Genomic DNA, 21,981 nt, shown 5'->3' with positions numbered 1-21,981 from the left:
CCACAATCTCTTCAGCCACAACAACTGCCTTAGAGTCCTTGCACTGTAGTCTCACTAGTTTGATTTCTGCATTGATACATGCCCATCAAACAGTATGCAGAAGACTGGAGTTTGGAAGAATGTGAAATTATCTCAGAGACATTCAAGTTTCTTTGAGGCACTAATAAAAGTAACTACCATAAGGCAACCTTTCACTACCTAAAACCAAGTGCATAGTCCAGAATAAAAGTTGTCAAAGACAAAACTCCCTTGCACAGATCACAATAATTACATAGAATTCTACACTTCATTCTGGATCCCAAGTTCTTGAGTACATTCAATAGTGAGACGAATAGATTTTCTGATGCAACCAGGTCATGAGATTTGTTGATAAAGTGTACAGGCAACATAATCAGCTGTATCTTTCACAAAGGGCCATTAAATCTATTAGTGCTTTCATTTCCTAAACTCTTAAATACATGTCGAGCACAAATTAATACACCTGACCAACAACAATACCAGTATTAGACTGCTGTTTATCGATTACAGCAACACCATCATCCCCCTCAGTACTAATCGGCAAGCTTCAAAACCTGGGCCCCTGTACCTCTTTCTGCAACTGGATCCTTGACTTCCTCAATAGGAGTCCACTGTGGATCGGTAATAACATCTCCTCACTATCAGTCAACACAGGCACACCTCAAGGATGGGTGCTTTGCCTATTACTCTTCTCTCTCTACACTATGACTGTGGCTAGGCACAGCTCAAACAACATTTACAAATCCACCAATGCCACTTCTACTGGCTGGCAGAATTTCCGAAGGCAACGAGGTGGTGTACAAGAGTGAGACAGATCACAACTGGTGTCACAACAACCTTTCACTTAACATCAGCAAGATCTAGGAATTGAATGCAGACTTCAGAAAGGGGAAGTTAGGAGAACACACACCAGTCCTGATTGAGGAGTCAGCAGTGGAAAAGGTAAGCAGCTTCAAGTTCCTGGGTGTCAATATCTCAGATACTTCATTAGAAGTTTGAGGAGATTGGTATGTCACCAAAGGTTTGCAAATTACTATATAGATGAACCATGGAAAGTTACATGGTATGGAGGCTCCAATGCACAGGATTGAAAGAGACTGCAGAGAGTTGTAGACTCAGCCAGCTTCATCAAGGGCACAAGCCTCGTCACCATTGAGAACGTCTTCAAAGTTAGTGTGTCAAAAAGGCAGCATCCATCATTAAGGATCTGGGAAATGCCCTTTTCTTATTACTACCAATAGGGAGGAGGTTTAGGAGCCTGAAGGTATACACGCAACATCTTAGAAAGCTCTTCTCCTCCATTATATTTCTAAATGGTCCATGAACTCATGAACACTATCTTACCATTCCATTTTTTATTGCAACTTATCACAATTGTTAATGTATTGCACTGTACTGCTACCACAAAACAACAAATTTCATAACGTCAGTGATAATAAGCCCCAATTCTGATTGAAATCTTAGTAAGCTTCTGAAGATGAGAAAGATGGAGTTTGGAAAGAAGTAGCAGAGTCAAATGAAGATATCCACAGCAACAGTGCAGTAAAATGAAGATGAATATGAAGTCCAAGCTGAAAGCTGCTTGTTGAATCACAAAATAGAGGCTAGTCCTGTGGTTTGTGGGAACACAGTTGAATATAATACACTCAAAATATTACTTTCTGCAATATATATATATATACACACACACACACACACAGTGCACAAACCGAGCATAAAAGCCATCACTTTAATATTAAGATGTACCTATTTCCCTTCAGAAAAACAGTTACCTCCCAGGAATAACCCAAAACTTACAGGGACAATCCACAATCCAAACCTTATTTGTGAATTATAAGAGTAGACAACTTGAAGTCTGGTAGTTAATAACAACCTGCTGATTCTAACCCCCACACGACAATGTTCTAGCTATAGTGTGTTCATTTTTTAAAAAGGTAAACACTAATAACCAGGTAGGTTTATCAAAACTTTCCTACATCAGGTTCGCCTCTGATTACACGGCTAATTTAAAATTAGCAATACTAAAAACAGTAATGGCAACAGGCAAGCTGTTCTTCAGCCTATTTTCACCAAGATAAAGTAAAGTGAACCAAATAAGCACATTAATGTTATTTTTTAGCAATCCTCAACATGGCTTAAATTCATCAAGCATCACTTGTTAAATATGGAGACTTGGAATAGTGGATTCAAAACTGGTTCACCATAGAAGGTAAGGGGCAGGGTAGGGGGTTGGTGGAGGTCTGCACCCAATAATATTTGGCAAGATCAATGCAGTTATTTGTGATGTCTATAAATGATTTGGATGAGAATGCACGTTTATAAACAACACCAAAATTGGCAATTTTGGATAATGAACACCGGTTGATAGGATATAGAGGAGTTGGAAATGTAGGTAGAGAAATTGCAGATGGAATTTAATATGCACACGAGGAATTACTCTTTGAGTGGCCAAATACAAGAGAAAGGCATGTAGGTAAATGATAAGGTCCTTTAAGAGCACTGATACAAGAGGATCTTGATGTGCAAATCCATAGCTCTCTGAAAGTAGTAACATGAACAAATTGGTAAATAAGGAGGAAGGCATAATCACAGTTTCTGGAAATCTTGAGCAGCACTCACAAAATGCTCAGGGAATTCAGCAAGTCAGAGACTCTCATCAGCACTTGGAAAAGGGGGCAGAAGCCAGCACTTTCAAGCTGAGTTTGGCCTCATCATGACGTGTCAGAGTGGGAATGGGAAGTTGAACTGAAATGGGTAGCCACTTTTTCATGAGCTTGCATTGAACATAACAGCAAAGGTAGGTAAGAGTGGGAGTGAGATATGAATTAAAGTAATAAGTTAACAGAAGCTCAAAGTGATCACCCAATCTGTGTTTGATTTTTCCACTGTACAGGAGGCAACTTTGTAAACACTGAATGCATTATATCAAATTGGAACAAGTGCAGTTGTTTGGGTCTCTGGATCTTTGTCTGGTCTGGATCTGGTCTCAATTCATTCCCCCTCCCCACACACCTGCCCTTCCACCAGGTCTCATCTGTCACCTTGTTTCCTGCACTCCTTAACCTCCCCACACCTTGTTATTCTGGGTTCTGCCCTTTTTTTTCCTGTCCTGATGTAAGAACTTGGCCCAAAATGTCACCCATTTATTCACCTCCACAGATGATGCCTAATTTGTTGAGCTCCTTCAGCAATTTGTGTGTGTTGCTTAAGGCACATTTGCTTTCAACAGTCAGGGTTGAGTATAACATTTGGGAAGTTATGTGGCAGGCTGCAGCTAAAATTGTGTGCCATTCTAGCCAATGCATTACAGGAAGGATGTGTAGAATTTGGCAAGGGTGTGGAAGAGGTGCCTAGATTAGAGAGTATAAGCTTCAGGACATTGGATAAACTTGGACTGTATTTTTTTTTTCTTAAGTATCAGAGGCTGGGAAGTGATCAGATAGGAATATGTAAAATGAGAAGCATAGACAGGCTAGACATTAAATCTTCCCCCTGAGTGGAAACATCAAATACTACAGGGGATAAATTCAAAGAGGTTGGGGTGAAATGAAGTTTAAAGATTTATGGCCAGGTTTTATTCTCCCCCCCCCCCCCCCCCCCCCCCCCCCCCCCCCGCTGTGGATACCTGGGAAATTGGTTGTAGCACATATGATAGCAACATTAAAAAGGCATTTAGACAAACACATGACAGGTAATTGTAGGAAATGGACCACGTAGGCAGATAAAATTGATTTAAATTAGTATCATGGTCACCACAGACACTGTGAGCCAAGGCCTGTTTCAATATGACAATATAAAAACAATTTCGACAAGCCTTGTTTACAGTTTAGATTTCATCCTCGTTATGACACTAGCAATTAACCATTAAAATTTCAGAGGAAATTTAACATTTTCAAACTCAATTATAAAGTTTGCAATGCTCTTTGGGGAGCTCAAATTGAACTTGCAAAAAGTCAACTCTTGATACTCTTCAAGAAGAAACATACCAATAAGCTACAAGAACAAAGAGCAATCTCTAACATTTGCATGGCACAATGCATTGCCACCTTGGCACATACTTGCAGCCCTGGGCATTGAACATTGTAATTCATTTCCAATTTGGACACAGAAATTTGCATGCTTGACTTACATTGCAGCTGAATTACATAGATAAGTTGCATAAACTAGGCTGGTGTTCCCTTGGGTAAAAATTAAGGGAGTGACAAGGATTTTTTTTTAAAGATGATTAAATAAATTGATATGGGCAGAGAGGGGGTGGTGAAGGGAAGAGAAAAAAAAAAGCACCACAGATGGACTTTTTTGGGATTATAAAACCATGTCCTAGATAAGTTAACAGATGAAATGTTTTAATCAAATAACATATTTGAAACAAAGATTTTTTCATCAACTACTACTTAGTGGTGATACTTTATTCTGAAGACTATTGGTTTAGATCCACATGCCAATTGGTTAATAATCTATGGGGACTTGGCAAACTAGATCCAACAATGCCCTATCAGCAGGAAACAATGGGCAACAGTTAACAGTTTTCTCAACTCCAAACTTGTATCCAGTGGAGATCCATAGGGATCATTTCTAAAAATGATTCTGTGATCAAAATTAGCTAAATGATAAAGAAGTCTACGGGGAATGTGAACTATGCATTTGGGGAGGAACAGAACATCTACAGACCCAAAGGTAGAGTACTGCCATAATTCTGATTAACTCTCATAATACATCAACTTGTTATTCAATGCAAACAGTAAAGGTTTAACAAAGACATTCAAGATCCTTGCAAGACATCCATCTCTGTCTGCGGCACCTGAAGCTCCATGATAACATGTCCTCTGGCCAATCAATAGCTTTATAATGGATTATCATAAAGGGTCATTTAAATCTTCAAGTCTCTATGGGCTTTCCCTATAATAAATTATATGTACTATTTTTTAGTTTTAGTATCAAAATCCATCTGTAGAAGTCCAGAAGTATCAGGCCCTTTACAAAATGGGAGAAATAGTACCCTCCACTCCACTATTGCAATAAACATTAATATATTAAAAAAAATAAAATATTTAAATTGCATGAATTAACTCAATATCAGATGACAAGTTATGAAGTGTCATTTATGCAGTTAACTTTAGCTAATTACTATACAGCCTCATACAAATAATAGGAACTATTTCATAACCTGATTCAGCTTCAGAATAATTCAAAATTGTAGCCATGTAAAAGATCAAAAAGCTAAATACTATACCCCACCTATGTTAAGCCTCAGTTAATAAGCCAAAAGGATATCTGATAGCATGGTAATTTCTACTCTTGTTCTAAAAATAAAGTATTAAACTTCATAATCAAGATTATAGCTGTTTTAATACAGAAATAAAGTCTTTACTCAGAGATTGTCAAAGTATTTCCAAACCTATTTCATTAGCTTTAAGGAAGTGAGGCAAGAAATGTTGCAAAACTAACTTGGCTTTTTTAAAAAGACTGCTCCAAAAATCCATTCAATCTCTCTACCCTATATTCCACTTTTATGTGCATCATTACCTTGTAACTGTGACAACATAAAGCTAACTTCACTGAATACTGTACATACAGAAATGTCAAGTAATGTCAAGACTGATAGTTACCAAGTGTTCCATTAAAATTTTGGTAATTCAAAGACACTTCAACACTTTCTTAAAAATATTAGATATATTAAGAAGGACATTTTGTTTCAAACAACCTGAATATTACTGTCTAAAAGTGCTCCATTACAAAGTTTGATTTTATATTTCAAATCCAATTAAAAAGCAGATAGAACTAATGGCAGTTGTCAACTGTAGATGCTGATCACACTACTAATCTGCTAACATAAGATAAATAGATAGATAATCTGTAGTATCCAACATTAGCTTTAAGAAAATGGACCCCAAAGTCAGTTTGTCTGGAAACACTACGTATTCGAAATCGATCGGTTTATCCAATTCGTCGTTAATGCATTAGCGTTTATTATTAAAAAGGGAACATCAAATATATATTTGTTCAAAAAAATAAATGGCATGCCGAGAACTTAGAGGGAAAAAAGGCCCAAATCGTACGTACGTCTCTTTGAGAGGAGAAAAAAAACACGGTTAATCCTATTGCTGCCAACAATCCTGACGCTTGACGGACATCTTTATTGACGGATTTGTAGTTCTTTTCGGCTCTTCTAATAGTTATTGGCTGGGATGCCAAGTACTGTTAAGCGCATAGTCACTACTTCGACACCGGCTTGAACAAAAGGGTTCGGCCGAGTGACGTCGAATTTACTAGAAGTGTTTTCAGGGACGAAAAGAAATTTCATTCGCCACCTAATTCACCCACACTCCACCGTAAAGTAAATGCTGGGAAAAGTTGGAAATCCCCCTTAAAATAACCTGATTAGAATAGACCCCCACTGATTAAAATTAAAAACATCAAAATCCACCGCCCCGTACTAATCCTGCGGTGATCTGGGTTGTTTTGAAGGCGGTGGAGGTGAGTAGGAATCAGCTGGAACCACCATTGCAAGAATAAAAAAAAAGGGCTAGGGTACAGTGCAACCGGGCCTCATCAAATAATTACTCAGCTCCGGCTCGCCGGGCCGGAGGAGTCTGACAAGACAGGGTGGAGTGGGGAGAAGTCCAGACACTCAGCGTGATTCAGTTACCTTCAGTGCTGTCCGCGGCCCCGAGCCATCTTGCACATCCACGCAACTGCAAGAGGATCACAACCCCACCGGGGAGGGGAGGGGACGGAGGAGGAAGACAATCCCTCTCAAACCAGCGCCTCTACCGCCACAAATGGACGACCGCCTCCCCCCGTCGCCGACCGTGGACGCCCATGGAATCAATCGCGGTGCTAAAACGTACGGTAGGCAAATCTCTGAGTGGAAGTCGACATTGGGGAGCGGGGGGGGCGGCTACGGCGGAAATCAGACCAACGCCATTTTAGGAAGCAGCCCCCCCTCCCTCCCGTGCGGGAACAGCTGGTAACCAAGGGAGAGCGGGTCACGTAACGAGCGCACGCCACCCGCAGGGGGTGGGGCTAGCGGGGGCCCTGAGCATCACGGGACGCGCTGTGCCGAGACGGACCACGTGACGGCGCATCGCTGTTCGGGATCTGGGGAGGGAGAGAGAGCGCAGCAGAAGCTGTGGTTGGGACGTGCGTCATTGTAAAGGACTGGCATACGCAATATTTTAAAAAATACTTCACTGCCCCAAAACTCTTCGGGATAAGCCCTGACCGCACGCTTATAAATCTGGACAGCAAAATTTACAAAAAAATATGCAATAAAAATCACAAACCAGAGAAACTTGCAGATGCTGGAAATCCGGGCAACACACACAAAATGCTGGAGGAACTCCAGGCCTGGCAGCACATATGGGGAAAAAAAAGTACAATTGACGTTTCGGGCCGACACCCTACGGCAAGTCGATAAAAATTAAATACTTGAAAATTTGCATTTAGGTACCAAGTGCAACAAAGACATTCTGTAAGTTTAGTAACTAGATGCACAAAACATTCGTGAACAGTGGTTGATTATATTTGGTAAAATCAGCATTCCAATTTGATATTATTACTGAATCAAAATATATCAACATGAAACTTAAGTCGTTTAACTAAAGCAAGTCATGCAATTACAAAAGATTTTTAGCAAGATATGTAACTATTTTGTTTATATAATATAAACAGTATTGCTGTCAATAATTATTGGCTTTGCCGAGATTTTAAATTTAAACGTTTGCAGGTACTGATAACAATGAATGTACCAATCTTCTTGATGTTTCCCTCCTCAATATCAAAGTCCTTAACTCATCAGTTTAACAGAAAAAAATGTACAGCTGTCTTGGTCACAAACGTCGTAAATTGTCCTAAAACCAGAAACCCATACCTCCTGTGAACTATACCCCACAATATTATAAGAAATGGCATCAACATTACATAAGACTGATAAAAATGAAAAACTATTAAAAGTGGAGAGAGAGGAAACTAGTTCTGCCATTCATATGAATTAACATTTGCCAGACTTCTGAATTTAATATTTCCTGTGTAAGGGTGGCCTTAAGGCAGATATTTTTAACATGGAGAAGGTTACATCTGTGGACTACTCAATCCCCCTTTCCTATGGCTAAATGAGATAATATTTTACATGCAGAACAGTATTTGCTTTGAATGCAGTCTTAATATAAACTTTTGGTACTTAACCTTTATTTTTTACAATACAGGTACATTATTATAGTTTCTGGCTTAATGAATCAGTTATTAAGAATTATTACACAGGTGCAAAGAACTTTAATTTGTAAAATCATGAAAATTAGCACAGACGCTGACACACACTCTTCCTCCTATTTTCAACCACCTTCCCAAAAAGCTGTAAGACCTAAAGGTACATAAGTTACCCAGACCAGAGGAACTGCACCCGAGGATCTGAAAGAGGTAGCAGTAGAGAACGTGGTGGCATTAGAAATGAGCTTTCAAAAATCATTGGACTCTGACATGGTGCTAGAAGACTGGAAAATTGCAAATGTTTCTCCACTCTAAGAAAGGAGGAAGGCAGCAGAAAGGAAATTATAGACCAGTTAGCCTGACCTCAGTGTTTGTGAAGATGTTAGACGTTAGAGTCAATTATTAAGGATGAGGTGATGGAGTACTTGGTAACACAGGGCAAGATAGTACAAAGTCAGCATACTTTCTTTCAGGGAAAATCCTGCCTGACAAACCTGTTGGAATTCTTTGAGGAGATTACAAGTAGGATCGATAAAGGGGATGCAGGAGATGGTGTTTATTTGGACTTTCAGAAGGCCTCTTACAAGGTGCCACACATGAGGCTGCTCACCAAGTTAAGAGCCCATGGTATTACAGGAAAGTTACTGGCATGGTTAGAGCATTGACTGATTGGTAAGAGGCAGCAAGTGGGAATCAAAAGATCCTTTTCTGGTTGGTTGCCAGTAACTGGTTGTGTTCCACAGGGGTCAGTGTTGGGACCACTTCTTTTTACGCTGTTTATAAATGATTTAGATGATGGAATAGATGGCTTTGTTGCCAAGTTTGCAGATGATCCGAAGATTGGTGGAGGGGCAGGTAGTGTGGAGGAAACAGGCAGGATGCAGAAAGTATTAGACATTAGGAGAATGGGCAAGAAAGTTTTAAATGAAATTCAATGTTGGAAAATGCATGTTCATGCACTTTGGTTGTAGAAATAAATGTGTGGACTATTTTCTAAACGGGGAGAAAATCCATGAATCTGAGATGCAGAGGGGCTTGGGAGTCCTTGTGCAGAACACCCTGAAGCTTAAATTGCAGGTTGAGTCGATGGTGAGGAAGGCAAATGCCATGTTAGCATCCATTTCCAGAGGTCTAGAATACAAGATCAAGGATGTGATGCTGAGGCTGTATTAGGCAGCCGTGAGGCTTCACCTTGGGTATTGTGACCAGTTTTGGGCCCCTCATCTTAGAAAAAATGTGCTGGCATTGGAGAGGGTTCAGAGGAGGTTCACAAGGATGATTTCAGGAATGAAAGGGTTATCATATGAGGAACGTTTGATGGCTCTTGTTCTGTTCTTGCTGGAACTTAGAAGTATAAGGAGGGATCGCATTGAAACCTTTCGAATGTTGAAAGGCCGAGACAGAGTAGATGTGGAAAGGATGTTTCCCATGGTGGGAGAGTCCAGGACAAGAGGGCACAGCCTCAGGATAGAGAGGCACCCTTTCAAAACAGAGATGCAGAGAAATTTCTCTAGCCAAAGGGTGGTGAATTTGAGGAATTTGTTGCCACATGCAGCTGTGGAGGCCAGATCATTGGGTATATTTAAGGCAGAGCTTGATAGGTTCTTGATTGGACATGGCACCAAAGGTTAAGGGGAACTGGGGTTGAGGAGGAGATAGAAAAAAAAGATCAGCTTTGACTCAGCCTCTTGCATTTTCTTCTTTTTGACTGCTTCAAGCTATCTGCTCTGTTGCACATTTCTCTCTTCCTCCATACTGTTTCCAAACATTACATACACATTGGGCTTTTGATTCAAGGGAAACTACCACTTCACACCCAAAACTTACAATCTCCATACACCTTCTGCAACAATATTTGTCTATTGGCAGTCTTGGATATCCTCTTCAACTCCATGCCATAACTTTGACACCTGCAACCTTTGCAACAATGCCCATCATGATACCTTTCCCACCCTCTCCACTACTTAAACCAACCATTCAACATCTGCAGACTTTTTATCCAAAGACTCCCTTTACTTGTCTTCTATGTAAACTCCAGTATAAAGACTACAGCAAAACAGTGTTCTATTTTGCTAGCCAAGCCACATTGAATCTTTGATCCCTAGTGAACTAAGTTTGAATTGCTTCATCATGATCTTGCTTGATCCTCTCTACAGTAATTTCTACCTCACATTTTCTCATAACTGCTGTTTCTGTGACTTAAGCATTTTTAAGCATCCTTTGTCTTCTACACTATTAATTGCAAAGCTTGGGGGGAAAAAAAGGAAAAGTTATATGTCCTGGCAGAGGAAATATATCGTAGTGAAGGATACACTAAATAAGGATTCATGATAAAATTTCACATTCAGCTTGAAAGTAAGAAACTTAGGTCTGAAAAATGTCTTAAATTTAACTTAAGATAAATATAATAATAATGAAGAAAGAGTTACTAAACTGGACTGGGAAAATAGACGAGAAGAAGGTCACCAGTGGCAGACATTTATGAACACTTAATTCTTAACAGATACTTTCTTTTGAGAAATGAACAGCAGAGCTCGATAAGTATTGAATTGAAATATAGGATCGAACACAGGAAGGCCAAAATTACTGGTAGGGAAAATGATTGGGAAAAAGACTTAAAAATATGGAAGGGGAAAATAAACTGAGAGAACAAACTGGCAAGGAATAAAAGCACATAGTAAGAACTCAATAACAGATTAAAATTCACTAGTCCCTTAGAGAATGATATTGGGGAATTGTCGTTGTTGAGTGCCATTAAGTCACAATCGACTGATGGCACGCCTATGGTGTAGGGTTTTTAATGGCAAGATACAGAAGCCCTTTCTTCCACGCAGATATTACTGCTGCTCAGATTCGAACTCAGGACCATCTGCCTCAGTGTCCAGTACTGATGCTATCACACCATCGGAAACTCAAAACTATTATCAGCAGAGGAAAAGTACTCGGAAAAACTGACAGCAATGAAGGCTGTCAAGTTCCCCACATCTCAAATGAGGGAGCTGCATAGATAGACTGCATGGATCTCCTCCCACATTCCAAAGATGTATGGGTTGGTTTTATAAGTTGTGGGCATGCTATATTGGTTGCAGAAGCATGGCGACACTTGTGGCCCAGCATACATTTGGATTGTGTTGGTCTTTGGCACAAACGACACATTTCACTGCATATGTAACAGAGAGTAATCTTTATCTCTCTTTCCCTAGATTCTGAAAAAGGTCCCAGAAGATAGAAAACACTAACATAAACTCACTCCAATTTCCTTATTCAAGAGAGGGAGACAGAAAACAGGAAACTAAAGGTTAGTTTGTTTAATACACATCATTGTGAAATTTCTGACGTTATGAAAATGCTGGAATTTGTTAGGTGAAAGGATTTTTGGAAAATAATAATACATGTTGGATCAATTTTTGTTAAAGTTTTATTTGGTTATATAACACACAGCACAGAAACAGGCTTTTTGTCACTCACCTTTCTCACAAGATTCCAGCACCCATGTATACTTTAATTTACGATGAGCAAGTAATCTACCTGCTGAATTCCTTTGGAACAAGATTTGAAATTAAGGACAGGTGACAGGGAGAATATTCAAATATCACACAGACAGTAGTGGATGTCAAGATTGAGCCTTGTTACTGCAGTTATGAGGTTGCAGCCCATTAGTTGTGTCTCCAGCTGAGAAGACAGAAATAATCGTATTGAAAAACAGGCATGTAAAATGTTTGGTAGGTGTATGCTGTGAAGACAGACAAGGACAAATTTCTATTTTTGGTATTTTCTGCCCAAGAGAGCCTTAAAAGTCATGTCTTGGAATATATGCGAGGTTGAAGTAAGTTTTTTTTGAACCAAGGAGGAGTCGATTATGGGAATTGAGCAAGAAAGGAGAGTTGAGCCCAAGAGTAGATTAGCCAAATTATTAAATAGCAAAGTGAGATTACATTACTCCTTTTTCATATATTCTATATTGTTGTCCTACTTTTCAGAAGTTTCTTCCCAAACATTATCTCCCTTTATCATTAAAAAGTTCAAATAAAATGTATTCCCTCTATGGTTCAACTACCTTAGTCTCTTTAAGAATAACTTTGGTGTATTTACTTACTTGAAATGCTTTACAAATTTAAACATTTTGCATTCAAAATTCAAAAGGAAACAATATTTTAACCAAATATTTTGACTGAATTTGAAATGGAATAAAAAGGCATAAAGTTCAAAAACATTCTGAAAGATATTGTTACTTAAATCCACCAAATGGATGAAAGCATTAACAGTAGTGGGCAATATGATCCCTTGATCATACCCACTTTCACAAGGATTGACCACCTAAAACAAGTTCTACTTTCTTCCAAAAGGATTTCTGCTCATTTCTGTTACCTTGCTACTTTCTTTCTTGTCTTGGATCAGATTTCTACCAAGCATTCCTGCTGTAGTCAGGTCTTTTTCCATAGACATCTATTACTTTGCACTATTAACTCTTTTGTCATACAAATTCTTTTTCCTTCCACCTATCATGCCTCACTATACTTTCTTCCACTTCCTGAAGCTTACAATGAATAGGACATAAGAAATAGGAGCAGGAGTAGGCTCTCTGGTCCATGAAGCCTGCTCCGCCATTCAATAAGGTCATGACTGATCTGACCATGGACTCATCTCCATCTACCTGCCATTTTCCTATCACCCTTAATTCTCCCACTACGCCAAAATCTATCCAACCTTGTCTTAAGTGTACAAAGTATTTACTGAGGTAGCCTCCACTGCTTCTTTGGGCAGAGAATTCCATAGATTCACCACTCTTTGGGAAAAGCAGTTCCTCATCTCCATCCTAAACTTACTGCCCCAAATCTTGAGGCTATGTACCCTAGTTCTAGTCACACCTACCAGTGGAGACAACTTTCCTGTCTCTCTCTTATTAATCCCTTTCTTAATTTTATCTATTTTTACAATATATCCTCTCATTCTTTTGAATTCCAGTGAGTACAATCCAGGCAACTTAATTTCTCCTCATAGTCTAACCCCCCTCATTTCTGGAATCAACCTGATGAACCTCCTCTGCACCACCTTCAAGCCAGTATATCCTCAATCCAGTATAACTTGATCTCAATCTTTGTCACAGCTTTGCACCTTATTGTCTACCTGCATTGCAATTATCCTATAACTGTGATACTATATTCTGAATTCTGTTTTCACTTTTCACTTGTACTACCTTAATATATTGATGTGATGTAATGATTGTATGGATGGCATGCAAAACAAAATTTCTCACCGTACCTTGGAACATGTGACAATAATAAAACAAATTTATTGAGAGATACAGTACATCAACAGACCCTTCTGGCTCAATGAGACTATGCCGCTCAAATGGTCAACCTACTAACCTGTATGTCTTTGGAATGTGGCTCCTTAGTACCGTATTGAGTATTCTGCTCTTCCTCTCAACCCTCCATTACAATATTTGCCTATCAAGTTACCTCCTGAGGCAAGGTCTCACCCAACTATATCGCATATGCATTTGTTCTGGAATAAGATAACCAGATTACTTAAATGAAGCCTCCAGTTTCTCGATGAATCCAAAGTTGTGTATTGGTAAGTCCCCTTTCTTCTAGAGGGAATGGCAAGGGAAAGGTATAATTAAATTGGGAGACCTTTATAATGATGATAGTTTAAAATCTTTTAATCAATTAACCCAACAGTATGATGTCTCTAGGTCACAATTTTGGAGATATCTTCAACTGCGTCATTTGCTACATACAACTTTTGGTTCCACACGGCAACCCCCACAAGTTGCTATGATACTGTCTACTGTACTAGCTGCGTATGGTAAAGGTCATTAAGCCTTAACTTATTATTCAGCTTTAACACAAATCTCCGGGGACAAATTTCTGTTGGGTCTTAAAAGAGCATGGGGAAAAGACCTGAGTGTGACTTTTGAGATAAAGGAGTGGGACAAAATTTGCAAAAAATGTCAAAACAATGTCAAGAGACCTGAGGATGCGCCTTATTCAGTTTAAGATTCTACACCGTTTTTACTGGACTCCAGCAAGGTTACAATTAGGGTTGAAAAATACACCTGAATGCTGGCGCTGTGAGGCGGATAAAGGGGACCTTGAACATGTGCTCTGGTCCTGTTCCCAGAATTCAAGAATTTTGGATTATGATACAAGTTTCGGGCATTCAATTCCCTTTCTGCTCCAGACTTTTTGTCTTGGGAGATACACTTGGGTTACTTGGGGATAAATACTCTCAAAATTGGATCCAGACAGTATAATGGTAGGAAGACAAATTATACTTAAGAGGTTGGAGGATCTTGTGGGGACCATCATTTCAGGAGTGGGCCACAGAAATAGCCAAAATGGCAGCTTTTGAACACAAGTGTTACAAACAATTTGATAGATTGGACAACTATACACAAAACTGAGGCAAATATTTAGGCTTCCTGGGGGGTGGGGGGGAATAGTGGTGAAGCATATTGTTGAATGGCAGTTTATGTTATTGGAGGGCTAAATGGACACACATGATTATTATATTGATATTTCTGTCATGTTTTTATTTTATAATTTTATGTTTTGTAAGCTATGATTTACATAATTTCAACACTGACTCAAGAGTTCAGGGAAAATTTGTAAAAGAATTCGATAAAATTCAAATCATAAAAAAAAGTGTAATGTTAACCACTACACCACCGTGTTACCCAAAGTAAATTACAAATTTACTTTCTCCAAACTAGTGGGGTAAAAAGCTGGAGCACCAGAAGGAAACCCAGATCATAGGAAGAACATCAACTCTGCACAAGCAGCATCCAAGGTCAGTATTCTGTTGGCATTGAGAGGTAATATCTATACAAGCTGTGCCAATTTTGCAGCCCCTATTCTAATACCAATCACAAAACTTCCAGTTGGTAGAGCTTTTGAGGCAAAAATCCCTCAGCCTAAATAACTTTGGTGAAATCTTACATATAAAATACACAAGACATTCGAGCAGAATTAGGCAATTTGGTCCATCGACTGTTCTGCCATTCAATCATGGCTGTTTATTTTTCCCCTCAATCCCATTCTCCTGCCTTCTTCCCATAATCTTTGATGCCCTATTAATCAAGAACCTGTCAATGACCACTTTAAATATACCCAATTAATTCAACACCACAGACATTTGTGGCAATGTATTCCACAGATTCATCATCAACTGGCTAAAGAAACTCCTCCTCATCTCTGTTCCAAAGCAATGTCCTTGTATTCTGAGGCTGTGCCCTCTGGTCCTAGACTCTTCTACTATTTGAAACATCCTCTCCACTTCCACTGTCAAGACCTTTCACCATTCAGTTGGTTTCAATATCTTCACCCTCCCCCCATCCATTCTCCAGTGAGTATAGGCCTAGAGCTATCAAATTCTCCTCATACATTAACCCTTCCATTCCTAGGTACTTTCTTGTGAACCTCCTCTGGAATACCCTCTAATACTAGTGCATCCATTCGTACATGGGAAAGGATCACAATTCTCCAAATGTAGTCAGACCAATGCCTTATGAAGCTTTAGCATTACATTTATGCTTTCATATTTGAGGCCTCTTGAAATGAATGTATTTGCCTTCCTTACTATCAACACAAACTACAAGTTAGTCTTTAGGGAATCCTGCATTAGGCCTCCCAAGTCCCTTTGCACATCCAATTTCTAAATTTGCTCCCTGTTTAGAAAACAATCTATGGCCTATTCCTTTAAGCAGCTCATTAAGATATAATATTTAAGTTGAGGATCCATCAACCCATACAGAACACGAGTCACTAGCTGCCAAACAGAAAAGGCTCCCTTTATGCTTACCTTTTGCCCTCTGTTAATCAGCCTGTCTTCCATCCATGCTAGTATCTTTCCTGTAATACCAGGGCTCTGACCTTGTTTAGCAGCTTAATGTGTGGAACCTTGTCAAAGGCCTTCTGAAAATCCAAGTAAACACTGACTCCCCTTTATCCTGCCTGTCATTTCCTCAAAGAATTCATACAGATTTGTCAAGCAAGATTTCCCCTTAAGTAAACCATGCTGACTTCAGCCTATTTTATCATATGCCTCCAAGTACCTCATCTTTAGTAATTGTCTCCAACATCTTCCCTATCACTGAAGTCAGGCTAACTGACCTGTAATTTTCTGTCTTTTGCCTCCCTCCCTTCTTGAAGAGTTGAGTGACATTTGCAATTTTCCAGTCCTCTGGAACCATTCCCAAATCTAGTGATTCTTTAAAGATCATGGCTAATGCCTCCACAATCTCTTCAGCTATCTTTTTCAGAATCCTGGGGTGCAGTCCTTCTGGTCAAGGTGATTTATGTAATTTCAGACCTTTCAGCTTCCCAAACACCTTCTCCTTGGCAACAGTGACTACACTCACGCCTGCTCCCGACTCTCAAATTTCTGATTTTTGTCCTCCACAGCAAGTCCGTCATGGACCATTCAAAGCTCAGCTGCAAAAAGGAGGGTTGAGCATGGGGCTAGCACACCGATCCTGTGAAAACCCAGTGCTACAGAAACACCAGCAGAAGCTCTAAAAACCTTCTGGCCCCAGACAGAAGAGCTACTGTTGGCAGACTATGCCTGGTAACAGTGATTAGCCTTATTGAGGATCTAACCTGCTCCCAACATATCTATGCAGGTATCAATAATCTATATAATATATATACTTACTGTAATTGATTTACTCATTTATTTTTTTCTGTATTATTATGTATTGCAGTATATTCCTGCTGTTAAGTTAACAAATTTCACAACATATGCCAGTGATATGACTATAATATGATTAGAAATAATCAGCACGGCTTTGTCAAGGGCAGGTCATGCCTTACGATCCTGATTGAATTTTTTGAGGACGTGACTAAACACATTGATGAAGGAAGAGCATTTGATAAGGCACTCCATGCAAGGCTTATAGAGAAAGTAAGGAGGCATGGGATCCAAGGGGACTTTGCTTTGTGGATCGAGAACTGGCTTGCCCACAAATGGCAAAGAGTGGTTGTAGATGGGTCATATTCTGCATGGAGGTTGGTGACCAGTGGAGTGCCTCAGGGATCTGTTCTGGGACCCTTACTCTGGATGAGGAAGTGGAGGGATGGGTTAGTAAGTTTGTTGATGACACAAAGGTTGGAGGTGTTGTGGATAGTGTGGAGGGCTGTCAGAAGTTACAGCAGGACATTGATAGGATGCAAAACTGGGCTTAGAAGTGACAGATAGAGTTCAGCCCAGCTAAGTGTGAGGAGGTTCATTTTGGTAGGTCAAATATGATGGCAGAATATAGTATTAATGGTAAGACTCTTGGCAGTGTGGAGAATCAGAGGGATCTTAGGGTCCGAGTTCATAGGATGCTCAAAGCAGCCGCGCAGGTTGACTCTGTGTTAAGAAGGCGTATGGTGTATTGGCCTTTATCAATCGTGGAATTGAATTTAGGAGCCGAGAGGTAATGTTGCAGCTATATAGGGTCCTGGTCAGACCCCATTTGGAGTACTGTGCTCAGTTCTGGTCGCCTCACTATAGGAAGGATATGGAAGCCATAGAAAGGGTGCAGAGGAGATATACAAGGATGTTTCCTGGATTGGGGAGCATGGCTTATGACGATAGGTTGAGTGAACTTTTCTTTTTCTCCTTGGAGCGACAGGGGACGAGAGGTGACCTGATAGAAGTGTATAAAATGTTGAGAGGCGTTGATCGTGTGGATAGCCAGAGGCTTTTTCCCAGAGTTGAAATGGTTGCCCCAAGAGAACACAGGTTTAAGGTGCTGGGGAGTAGGTACAGAGGAGATGTCAGGGATAAGTTTTTTTTTTACTCAGAGAGTGGTGAGTGTGTGGAATGGGCTGCTGGCAAAGGTTGTGGAGGCAGATACGATAGGATCTTTTAAGAGACTTTTGGATGGATACATGGAGCTTAGAAAAAGAGGGCTATAAGTAAGCCTAGTAATTTCTAGGGTAGGGACATGTTCAGCATAACCTTGTGGGCCAAAGGGCCTGTATTGTGCTGTAGGTTTTCTATGCTTCTATGAAATTAAACCCTATTCTATTAAATTTAACGCTTTCTACAGTGAAATCTGTTGCCAAGTGCTTAGTCAGTTTATGTCATTTCTTTTCCTCCCCCAATTACTACCCTTCCAGAGTTAAATACCAGCAGCATGATGTCTACTCTTGCTTCTTTTACTCTTTATTTATCTGAAAAATGCTTTGGCATCTTCATTTATATTACAGGCTAGATTGCCAAATTTCTGACTTGTATAATTTACCAAGATTCAGGTTTCTGTACGCGACGTACCAAATAAAATGACTTATTAGCTTAAATTCCAATTCAAAGCAATCTCAACTAAAAAGAATACTAAATGCAGTTTAAGCTCTGGAGAGCAACTAATTATCTTCACCTCAAATAACTATATTTATTGCAAAATAGGGTATTTGGAGCGCATGAACTACAGCTTTTTTTGGAGACGTTGACATCAAACAAAGTCATATATAGATTTTAAAATTCAAAATTGCTTTAAAAAGTAATGCTACTAATATTTACATTTACAGTCTTTATTTAAAACCAGAAAAGGGCATAAGTCTTAATTTATACACATTGAACTAACAAATAGTCTTAAAATGTTTAACTCACATATTAAAATACTGACAACATTTTTAAAGTTAATACATTTATGAAAAATCTGAAACATACAATGCTCTTTTCTAAAAGTTTAAAGTATGTGAAGTACATTTACTAAAAACTAGCCCTCTACAGAAAAACAAATCAAGATAAAACATTTAAAATTAAAATTCATCCATGCTAATAGGTGCTTTAATACATGCATCAGATAACTGTACTAGTGTGAAACTAAAACAAGCAAAGTAAACTTCAGATAGTTACATCTGTTAAATTGGAAGATTATCATCCAGCATTCCAGGCAGACGTTGCACAAGAGCAGATTCCAATTCTTGTAAAAACCAACATTTTTCACCCACACAGGGTCAGATTTGGCAGGCTTCCAGAAATCTGCTTGTGGAAAAGGAACTGCAGCTCAGCCACAATGTCTCTTGAGAACTTTCAGACAATGCAGAAGTTGAGAAGAATGAAAATACACAGATAACAGCTAAGTGGCAGCCTCTTGTATTATACATTTTCTATGAAAAACATATGTGCAAATGACAGTTTAAATACTTGTGTTTCATAAATCAATAGGTTATTAATATTTATTCATAGCATTGCTAATAAACACATTCTTGTATAAAACATTAGAAAAGGAGGAAGGAAAATGACAAATAAAATGGAAGCATTCCTTGTTGAAAGTATTGGGCAATGAGCAACATAAGCAACAGAACTTATATGCAACAGTTACTGTTCTAAAGTTATTAAACAAGATTTAGCCATCTTGCAAAGATTGAAATGTGTCAATTTTCCACATCTAAGAATGCACACAAGTAGTCCAATTAGCAAATATATTGATTTTCCTTTAAGTTGGTGGTTCATTAGAGGAGACTATAAAATTGGCTGGAGAACATGTAGGGGAAAGAAACGTGTAGATTTAGAAAATAATGAAGGAATGATGACAGATGAAAGACAATGGAATTTGACAGCAGAAAAGGAACATGACTTGAAAACTATAATTAAAGAGATGGCAAGACATTTACCTATGTAGTGTGAATGCAAATTCTAAAATAAAGAGCTGCAAGTATAACCTACAAATAAGTTGAATTTTTGGGGGGTTTCATTTGGAATAAGAGTAACTGAATCACATCTTCAATGGATGTATAAAAAGTTAAATTCCATTTGTGATTTCCAACAAAGTTATGGAACCTTGATATATTGTATGATCAACTTAAAGGCAAAAGAAAATGTTTGCTCAAATGCCATTATGCAACTTACAGATGTCTGAATGCATGTGATAAGACAAGATTGTACACCAAAATAGTTCCATATTAAGAAATACAAATGACAAAAATAACCTCCCAAAAATTGGACATAGCATTTGGCAATCACACAAGTGATGCAATGGAATGTGATTACAACTGAATTATTTGTCACTATTCCTTCATTATTTTCTAAATCTACACATTATCAATTATTTCTTCCATTCCAGTATCTCTTAATGCTCTCCAGCCAACTTTATGGGGAATTGTTAACGTGAAGCAACCTCTCAGTAGAGAGTACAAGCAGCCTTTAGCCATCACGAGTCAAGTTGGTTTCATGCAGCACTAGTATAATTGCAACAGATTAAGCACCGCCTATCTTGGCAAAAACATCGGATCATGTAAAGGGAGAAGAATAAGGCATTTAATGTAGGTACAGAGAGTAAACCTACAAATCGGGGGATAAGAAAGACAACCACAGAACAAGAGACTTTCTTGTTCAATTGTAATCTCTCTCCAAACTGATACCATATTTTAAATTATAATATTTAACAAGGTTTTTATTAAAAGTTTCCAGTTATTTGCATTTTGAATGAAATACTTCCATTATTCTAATCTTATGCTTTAAGATTAACATCATGTTAACTATTGCAATGAAAGATGATAAAGGTTAAACATTTATCTAATTGAGAGAATCGCTGGGATTCCCTTTGTTTATTTAGGACACTATGCCGCTTAATTGAAATGGAAACTGGTGCCAAATAGTTTCTAACTAGCATCAATTGCATGCACTTGTGTGGCCATTAGAGACTACACTGCGTGAGAACAAAGTTGTTTTGCATAGCAGCAGTTGTATGCACTTGTGTTCAAAAAACAGTGATTTTTGTCACTGATAATTGGTGAGAAATAAGCAGTAAGACATTTAAGAACTGTTTTATTCACTATACTTTCAAGCATTCAGGCTTGGAGATGCCAGAAAGAAAATGAAACAATCTCACTACTTCAGCAAGTTAGGAACTCCAAATAATTTGAAGGTATCAAAGATCATCTTATCTTACAACAAAAATGAAGATTTGGAGGATGCAACATTTCTAGTTAGCTTCAGTTGTGTGCACTTATGTGGCTGTTGGACACTACACTGTGCTTAGAGTGAACAATCTTTAAAATAGCATTAGTTGTACATGCTTGTGTTACGTTATTCATTTGGGCTGACCAAGGCCAAATTAAAAGTGATTTTTGAAACTAATTCATGTAGGTAGGTAATGAAGGCAGTGCATTATCTATACTAGGTGTCCGTGTTGATTTTGCTCATTTAGTCAGTCAAAAGAACATGGCAGCATACACTAAGAATTCCTCTATTGATAACTATAAGGAACTATTAGTTTTTTAGTACTATTACACAGCTTCATAGTGTACTAATTTGTTATGTATTTCATTTAAGCACACAATTTGTTACTCAGTTAAATGGTAGTTTGTCTTTTTTATACCCTTTTAACTATTTCCCTGAAAGCTCCATGAATTGGGGTAGCCACTTAATTTGGCCAAAATGTACTGGTCCCGATATGTCCCAGTTAACTGGAATCCACTGTATATTCTTTTAAAAAGTAACTGTTATGCATATAACCATTAAGCATGACTTACAGGGATATAGAATGGAAATGGTAGTAAATATATTTGGTCATAGCTGATGAACAACTATTCAAAATGCAGATGGGCATTGCATCCCTATGAATGTAGGGTATCTTGATTTTTTTTCCCTTCACACGTCTATACATGCTCAATTCACTCAAGACATGTACATAATTTTTTTTGCCTTTATTACCTCAGTGGCTAATTAATAAACTGGAACAGTAAAGGTGCACCATTTTAAGTTCAAATTTGCAGTAATTTGTTGACTGAATAACCTCGTCTCAATTTAAGTAGA

The 21,981-nt window shown here is 38.6% G+C and overlaps 1 protein-coding gene and 1 long non-coding RNA gene across 9 annotated transcripts in view; one reads left to right on the top strand and one right to left on the bottom strand.

The window, feature by feature from the left end:
- aff4 (AF4/FMR2 family, member 4) overlaps window positions 1-7,016 on the bottom strand; it is a 116,077-nt gene extending 109,061 nt beyond the window's left edge. For 5 of the 6 annotated variants that reach the window (XM_059990540.1, XM_059990544.1, XM_059990545.1 and 2 more), the window contains exon 1: window positions 6,668-7,016. The gene's annotated coding sequence lies outside the window, so the exon portion shown is untranslated. The remainder of the gene's footprint in view (window positions 1-6,667) is intronic. The other variant, XM_059990542.1, reaches the window with a different exon arrangement.
- LOC132405609 (uncharacterized) lies at window positions 6,732-21,888 on the top strand. 3 transcript variants are annotated; one of them, XR_009515928.1, is made up of 5 exons: window positions 6,732-6,870; window positions 11,430-11,524; window positions 14,945-15,021; window positions 16,635-16,852; window positions 19,177-21,888. It is a non-coding gene; the product is annotated as an uncharacterized LOC132405609 (long non-coding RNA). The 3 variants fall into 3 exon arrangements; XR_009515929.1 differs by having other exon boundaries at window positions 6,739-6,865; XR_009515927.1 differs by lacking the exon at window positions 6,732-6,870 and adding an exon at window positions 7,090-7,492.
- The last annotated feature ends 93 nt before the right edge of the window (window positions 21,889-21,981 follow it).

This window comes from Hypanus sabinus, chromosome 15, assembly GCF_030144855.1.
Source record: "Hypanus sabinus isolate sHypSab1 chromosome 15, sHypSab1.hap1, whole genome shotgun sequence".
NCBI classification, from domain to species: Eukaryota; Metazoa; Chordata; class Chondrichthyes; order Myliobatiformes; family Dasyatidae; genus Hypanus; species Hypanus sabinus.
Note: the sequence above shows the minus strand (reverse complement) of the source record. Positions and strands in the feature narration are given on the sequence as shown.